Source organism: Chiloscyllium punctatum, chromosome 12 (genome assembly GCF_047496795.1).
Source record: "Chiloscyllium punctatum isolate Juve2018m chromosome 12, sChiPun1.3, whole genome shotgun sequence".
NCBI lineage: Eukaryota > Metazoa > Chordata > Chondrichthyes > Orectolobiformes > Hemiscylliidae > Chiloscyllium > Chiloscyllium punctatum.
Window position 1 is genome coordinate 72,315,536 of NC_092750.1, and position 8,366 is coordinate 72,323,901.

Below are 8,366 nucleotides of genomic sequence, written 5' to 3' on the forward strand. Positions count from 1 at the left end.
ACAAACAGGTCCAAAACAGGTGTGATTAAAGATTCTGCTACTTCTGTTGAATAAACACTTGGACTCCAAGAGCTGTATCAGTGTATGTTCTCAGTGATTTTGTTATTTCAGGAAGTAAAAATCCAAGGCAGGGTCCCCAAACCGCAGTATATTTCACAAATTTTCAAAATAGTCACCTCATATGACAAGACCTGAAGAGACAAAACCAGCTGCAGAGGGATTAGAAAATGAGTAAATTGTGCTCATTGCTCCATATGTAATTTATACAAATAGCCTTTAAATCCACTGCACTTTCTTCCCCCTCGCTACAAATTTAATTGCTTTAAAATAAACACAACTGGAACTTCTCAGTGACCATCTACTCCTTATCTACTCAGTGTCTGGAATAGTCCAGCACTCTCCTGTTGTGTTACATCCTCGGCACTGGAGTTAATCTGTTGCCTTTCATTTGTAGTAAAACGAATCAGTTGAGGTGCTTGCTTCTAATTCTGACCTGTCACTCAGCAATGGCAATATCACCTGTCAGTCTGCAGTTTCTATTTTTCAAACTTATTCAGATTTCAACACAGAATCCAGCTTCAGACTTCAGTGCAGCACTGAAACAGAGGTACTTGTTGGAGGCCTTTTGTATGAAAAGGTAAACTGAAGTCAGAATCTGCCACATCGCTAATTAATAAACAGGAACGGTGTACTTCTCATTTATTTATCAACCAATATCACTAAATTACTTGTGCATTATTTAATTTTTGGTTGTTGGACCATGTTGTGTACACATTATAAATATTGTCAGTGTTGGGAAATACAAAGACATCAGTGAGGTAGAAATGCATTGGGATATCCTGAGGTAGTGAAGAGGGTGTCACCCAGACACACAGCTTGATCTTGAAGGTTAGCACAACTGGCACTAGGAAAATGACTGTAATTTCTAAACATCTAATATCGTTAATCAGGTACATGAATCCTCGTTCAGCCTTTATTAACCTGAATTGAATTAACTTTGTTGTCACAGAGTGATGCTAAATTTTAACCCACAAAGAATTGCGACATCACATACAATCAGGTTGGAGACTGAATAAACAGGTATAATTCAAACTAAAGCAATGTGAAAAATCGCTACACCTGGTTACAGTCCAACAGGTTTATTTGGAAGCAATAGCTTTCGGAGCGCTGCTCCTTCTTCAGGTGGTTGTAGAGTATAAGAACGTAAGACACAGAATTTATAGCAAAAGTTTACAGTTTGATGTAACTGAAATTATATACTGAAAAAGCTGGATTGTTTGTTAAGTCTCTTATCTTTTAGAACACAGTCATTCTGTTGGTCTATAACTAGGTATTGTGTGGTTTTTAACTTTGTACACCCCAGTCCAACACTGGCACCTCCAAATAGAGTCATAGAGATGTACAGCATGGAAACAGACCCTTCAGTCCAACTCTTCCATGCTGACCAGATATCCCAACCTAATCATAAAGCAATGTGGACAGACTTGCAAAGCTATTAATTAACATTATTATTATTTTGCTGGAGTTTTTGTGACAAGCCTGTCATGATACTATGGAATCATTTGTTCCAGCTCATACAATCTCAACTAACACAAACTTTCTTTAATAGAAAGTTACTGCGATTATTCAGACAGGTCAGCAATACAAAACAGCTGTGGGAGGGAAAGCGACATGGGGTGGGTGTTGTGACAGCGAGAGAATGGGCTGGCTTGTTGTGGGAAGAATGGTATCAAGGAGGTCAGATTAGAACAGAGAAGACACTTGCTTTTGACTGGCACAAACATGATGAGCCAAAGGGCCTTTTTTTGTGCTGTAGATCTCTATGACTCAATGTCAGCAGGTGTTGTGGATGAGGATGAGGTTCAGGTTCCAGTGACCATTTATCACACATTGTCCTGGAGAAGGTGGTGATAGAACACTTTACTGAATTGCTGCAGTCTACGTGGTATAAGGGCACCCAAAATGCTAGGAAGAGAGTTCCAGGACTTTGACCCAATAACAATGAACGAATGGGTGGTGGTGCTCCCATGTATCTGCTGCGCTTGTCCTGCTGGATGGTACAAGTTTCAAGTTTGAAGATGCTGGTGAAGGAGTCTTGGTGAATTTCTGCAATGCATCTTGTAGATGTTAAGCACTATTCAGGCTGAGAAAGTGAAGGTTAAAAATGGTCGATGAAGTATTAATTGTGTGGGCTGCTTTGTTCCAGAGAGTTAAATAGGGGGGGGGAGGGGGAATTCAGTAAAGATAACGCTACTGAATATCGAGAGACAATGGTTAGATTCACTCTTCTTTAGGATGTTCCAACCTGAAATTCATCCCCACTCAACTTCTGCTGGCATTATTGTGGGGTGGTGAAAATTTGACTTGCTACATATTAGCCCAGGCCTGCATATTCTTTAGGTTTTGCTGCAAGCAAGTTGGGGCCACGCCCATTGAGAACTGTGTACTTATCATAAACATCTTCCCTTCTGATGAGGAAACAGCTCAAGACGGTCGGGTTGAAAACACTACCCGAAGGAACGATTGCAGTGAGTTCTTGGAGCTGATATGACTGACCTCCAACAACCACTACCATCTTCCTTTCTCCTCGGAATGACTCCTGAGACAGGAAACTTTCCCTGTTTCCTATTGATCCCAGTTATGACACATTCAGTCAAAAGCAGCTCTAATGGCTAGCTATGGAGCTCAAGTCTTCAGTTTGAGTAATATGGGGTGTGATGGGGCTGTAGGAGATGTGATGGGGCTGTGTTAGTGTAATCTGTGGCAGAGTTGGTGAATGCTGCAGGAGATTTAGAAGAGTGAGAAAGAGGGAGAGATGTGGGGGCAGGGAAGATCTGAGGTTTGAGTGGGGCTTGGGGAGGGTGATTGAGATGTGTTAAGGGAAATCTAGATGTGTAAGCAGCTCTGGTGGATTCCTCAAGGATGTAATCTGGTGTTAAGGGAGATTTTCAGGTCGGCAAATGGGTGTTGGTGGTAGTTCTTGGGGAGGTGATTTGGTGTTGGGGATATTTTTCAGCAGGTGATCTGGTGTTACAGTGAAGTGATCCAGTGGAAGAGATATCACACGGAAATTTGCTGTTGGGGAGGCGATCTTGTGTGAGGGGAATTTTTGAGGGAGTTGGTAATCTGGTTCCAGTAGGTGGTCTGGTGTCAGGGGACAGGAAATTCTGCAAATTCCAGTGTGGATAGCTAAAAAAGCAAAAAGGGGAGAAAAGATAAAATACAAGAGTAAGCTAGCTCGTAGTATAAAAGGTTGCAAGATCTATAAAATGTAAGAAAGAGGCAAGAGTAGACATTGGACCACAGGAAAATGAGGATGGAGAGTTGTAATGCAGAACAAAGAAATGGCAGAGGAACTACATCGCTACTTTCTGTCAATTTTGACTGTGCAATACACCAGATCTTCAAGGGAGTCAGGGGGCAGAGGTAGAGGCCATCTGTTTCCATGTTGTACATTTCTTTGACTCTATGACTAAGGAGAAGGTGCTGGCAGGGTCTGAACGTGGATAAATCATCCATACTGGAAGGACTATGCTCCAGAGTTATTAAGGAGATAGCCGAGGGGGTTATCGAGGCATTGGTGGTTATCTTTCAGGAACCATTGAAATCAGAGAGGTCTTAGAGGACAGAAAAGGTGGCTAATGTCAAATCCCTGTTTAAGAAGGGAGAGAGACAGAAGACAGGATACTGTAGGCTGGTTAGCCTGATCTTGGTCATTGGGAAGATTTTAGAGTCCATTATTAAGGACCAAATTGCAGAGTACTTGGAAATGTATGGTTAAATAGGGTGGTGTTGGCACTGCTTTGTGAAGGGGAGGTCATGTCTGATAAATCTTTTAGAAATTTTTGAGGAGTTAATGAGCAAATTAATCAGAGGTGAGCCACGGGTGTGATCAATTTGGATTTCCAACTGGACAAAATATGCGCTCACAATGTCAGGGTAAAGTTATTGGCATGGATAGAGGATTGGCTGACTGGCAGACAGTAGGGATTGCAGCCGTTGACGAGTGGACCAGTGGGACCACAACTATTGGCGTTATACATTGAAAACCTGGATGAAGGAACTGACAGCATTGTTGCTAAGCTTCCAGATGACACAAGGATGTGTGGAGGAATAGGTAGTGTTGAGGAAACTGAAGAACGACTTGGACAGGCTAGGAGAGTGGGCAACGAAGTGGCAGATGGAATACAACATGGTAAAGTGAGTGTTTATGCACTCTGGTAGGAATAATAGAGGTGTACACAGTTTTCTAAATAGGTAAAGGTTGTGGAAGCACAAAGCAAATGGACAATCATAGTTCAGTATTCTCTTAAGATTCAGATGCAGGTTCAGTTGCCAGGTAGGTTGTCAAATGCAATGTGGTAAATATTTCGAGGGGGCTAGAATACAAGAGCGGAGCTGTACTGCTCGAACTGTGTAAGGTTATAATCAGACTGCATCTGGAATGTTGTGAGCTGTTTTGAGCCCTGTATCTAGAAACATCTATGCTGGCGTTGGAAGGGGTCCAGAGGAGGTTCACAAGAAAAAAGGGCTTGCCACATAAGAAACTGCTGAGGACTTTGGGTCTGCACTCAACGGAGTTCAGAAGGTCGAGGAGGTGATCTAATTGAAACTTAGAGAATACTGAGACGCCTGCACGAGGAGAGACTAACAGCAGAGCATAGCTCATGGGGGCACTGCCTCAGAGTTGAGGGATAACCCTTTAGGACTGCAATGAGGAGGGAGTTATCCAGCCAGAGGAACACATTACCGCAGAGAACTGTGGGGAATTAGTAAAAGGATCAAGGACCCATCAGCCAGATCGAATGGCAGAGCAGGCTCGATGGGCTGAACGGCCTAATTCTGCTCCTTCATCTTACGGTCTGTAGGGAGTTAAGTGTCAGAGCAGGGGCAGTGGGGGTTTTGGGGTGAGGAGAGCTGGTGTTAATGGGAGGTGACCTGGTGACTGGGCTGAGGTGATCTAGGTTCTTTGGGGGGGAGCGGGGGGGGGGGATGTCTGAGGTGATCTGGCGGTCGGGGACTGAGATGGTGATCTGGTCTCAGACGTTGAGGCGACCTGGCTGCGGTGGAGGCTGACAATTTATTAATATCCCGATGCCGGAGCGAGGGGGTGGTCTGGGACCGGACGGGGGGGGGGGGGGGGTGGCGATCTGGTGTTGGGTGGGGGGGGGGGGGGGGGGGGGAGTGGCTGGGTGATCCGGTGTCGAGCTGCCCGGCTGCTGTCACTTCGGCTCGGCTCGGCTCGGCCCGGCCCGGTCCGGCCCGTCCCCCCCCTCCAACCCTCACGGAAGCCCGGCTCCTGCACCAGGAGCTACCCTTATCCCCCGGTGTCTCAGAGTGAGACCGCCCATCCTCTACTCACCTGTCTGGGCTGGCCAGCGGCCCCTGTCCCCGGGCCTCCCTCACTCCTTCCCTCCCTCGTCCGCTCGGTCCGTCGCCAAGTAACGGAGCGGTTCGCTCCCAACCGCCTGGAAACCGGACACAAACAAGCAAGATGGCGGCAGGCGGACGGGCGGCCACCTCATCACGCTCATCAATATGCGCACGCCGCCGCTGACATCATTCCGCTCATCAATATGCGCACGCCGCCGCTGACATCATTCCGCTCATCAATATGCGCACGCCGCCGCCGATGTCATCACGCTTATCAATTTTTGCAGGCACCATGACATCACCATGCTTGCCAATTGGTACACACGGCGTCACTGACGCCATCACGCTCATCAATATGTATGAAGCAAGAGTGGCGGGTGTTTGTGGAATAGAGACCCAGACACAAGTCATTGACCCTTTCCTGAACCCCAGTCATTCAACCCATTCAGATCCTGTACAGTTGAAAGGACACTTTCTCTGTATTGGGTTACTGTTCACGCGATTGAGGTAGTTCTTGGTTTTTGGATGGTGCATACATTCTATCCACAATGGAGAATCCTATATCAGAGACCTGTGTGACTTTGCAAAATTGGACAGCTCCCTCTCACCGTGTGTTTGGTGCACTCTTGTTGTACAGGGAGGGATATGGATTAAAGTGAGCTGCCTGGAAGGGTTGGATAGCAAAGAAATTCAGAGTGGTAGTGACCTTCACTGGTACATGGAATGTGCATGTCATGGAATTACAGCACTGAAACATGCGTCTCCTCATCCTTTACTTTCTCAATTCACCATCATGTTCCCATCCTCATGTTTCTTCCTATTGATATACGCACGCTAGACAGTGCTGGACTACTGGTGGAAGCAGAATAATGCAGGTCATTTGACAGGAGCTGGTAGATTTCCTCCATAACTTTGGTTAGAAAATGGTGAGAATGAGGAATCATAGAATGGCCCATTGAGTCCGCACCGACCCTCTGAAGAGAATTCCATCCCCTCTACCCTATCCCCATAACTCTGCATTCTCCTGTGGCCAATCCACTTAGCCTGGACATCTTTGGACTATGGCAGGAAACCGGAATACCTGGAGGCAACCCACACAGTCACGGGAAGAATGTGCAAACTCCACATAGTGGAGGTCCCTGGCGCTGTGAGGAAGCAGTGCTAACCACTGAGCTACCATGCCACAGAGGAGCACTGAACCACAGGGAACCCACTGGGGTCTTGAAACATGACATGAGGGATAAGGGAATGCAGAAGCAGTTAAGGGCAGAGTGGGAACGAAAAGAATTTTGTGCGGTAGATAAGGTGCCTAAGAAGGCTGAGGAAGTACTCGCCTTCATTCGTCAAGGTACTGAATACAAGAGCAAAGAGGTTATGATGGAGCTGTATATAATGTCACCTGCAATACCGTGTGCAGTTCTAGTCTTTGAACTATAGGAAGGATGCAATTACATAGGAGGGCGTGCAGAGGAGATTCACCAGGATGTTGCCTGGGATGGAGAGGTTAGCGATGAAGAGAGAATGGATAAGCTTAGTCTGCTTAGAGCAGACAACACTGGGAGTGGGGATCGGTTTATCGTGTACAGAGTTCTGAGGGGCATTGATAGGGTAGAGTCTTTCAGGGTAGAGAGGTCAATAACTAGGGGACACAGTTTTAAGAAAACTATCAGGTTTGGAGGGATTTGCCAAGTAATTTTTGGTGTGGCAATTTATCGAATGCCTTTTTCACACTAGCACACTCTGCTATGGACCTGGCATTTGTATTCTAATATTAACCTTCATTCTTATTAATAAATTGCCAACCTTGATGAGGTATCTGCAACACTGAGTGAAATGAAAATTTCATGTTTGTCTCTAAGCAACAAATCATTTGGCAATAGAGAATAGAGAGACCACAAAAATGTCTGCAGATATTCAACTAATTCAGGCAGGTTTGTAACCTGGAAGACATAGTAACGTATAATCAAATGCTTCAAGCAACCCAATTGATAATCAGACTTCCAACATGTGATAATCGAAAACTATCCATGGCACATAGTCTTTCAAGAATTCAGTTTATTCAGTTATTATAAACTGAACTAGGAAGAGTTTTTAAGTTTGAGACTTTGCAGTTTATCAATGGTGAGAAATTTTTTTCACTGCAGCAAGGGTTATATTTTTCTGCTTTTCTAAAGTCTCCTTATATGACTCTATTTGAGGAAAAGATATTTTAATCCGGAAAGTGGCGGGATCTGAAACACACTGCATGAAAGAGCGATAGAGGCAGGAACCCTCAAGATGTCTGAGAACTATTTAGATGAGCACTCGAAAAGACCACAAAACTGTTAGAACATGAAACTATGCAGCAGAGGAACAGGACCTTGGGTCCACAATATTGTGCCAAACATGATGCCACATTAAACAAATCCCTTCTGCCTGTCCTTGGTCCATATCCCTCCATTCCTTGCACATTCATGGGCTTATCTAAAAGTCTCTTAAACGCCCCTATTGCATCTGCCTCCACCACCACATAAACATCTCTTTTGAACTTTCCCCCTCTAAACTTAAATGCATGGTCCCTAGCTTTAGACACTTCAACCCTGGGAAAAAGATTCTGATCCTGTCTATGCACCTCATAATTTTGTCGACTTCTATCAAGTCTCCCCCCAACCTCTGCCCCTCCAGAGAAAACAACTTGGGTTTTCGAGCCTCTCCCAGGCAGCATCCTGGTAAACCCCTTCTGCACCCTCTCCAAATGTCTCCACATCCTTCCTGTAATGTGGTAACCAGAACTGAACACAATACACCAAGTGTGGCTTAAGCAAAGTCCTATGAAGCTGCAACACGACATCCTGACTCTTGTACTCAATTCCCTGACAAATGAAGGCAATCATGCCATCTGCCTTCTTCACCACCTTCTCTACTTGCATGGCCACTGGATGACTGGTGAGTAGCTAATGTTGTTCCTCTGTTCAAGAAGAGAAATAGGGATAATCCAGGAAACTCTAGACCAA

At 45.3% G+C, this 8,366-nt stretch overlaps 1 protein-coding gene across 3 annotated transcripts in view; it reads right to left on the reverse strand.

Moving 5' to 3' along the window:
* The window catches only part of ip6k1 (inositol hexakisphosphate kinase 1), a 73,035-nt gene extending 67,516 nt beyond the window's left edge, over positions 1-5,519 (reverse strand). For all 3 annotated transcript variants that reach the window (XM_072582772.1, XM_072582770.1, XM_072582771.1), the window contains exon 1: positions 5,363-5,519. The gene's annotated coding sequence lies outside the window, so the exon portion shown is untranslated. The remainder of the gene's footprint in view (positions 1-5,362) is intronic.
* Positions 5,520-8,366: the final 2,847 nt, after the last annotated feature.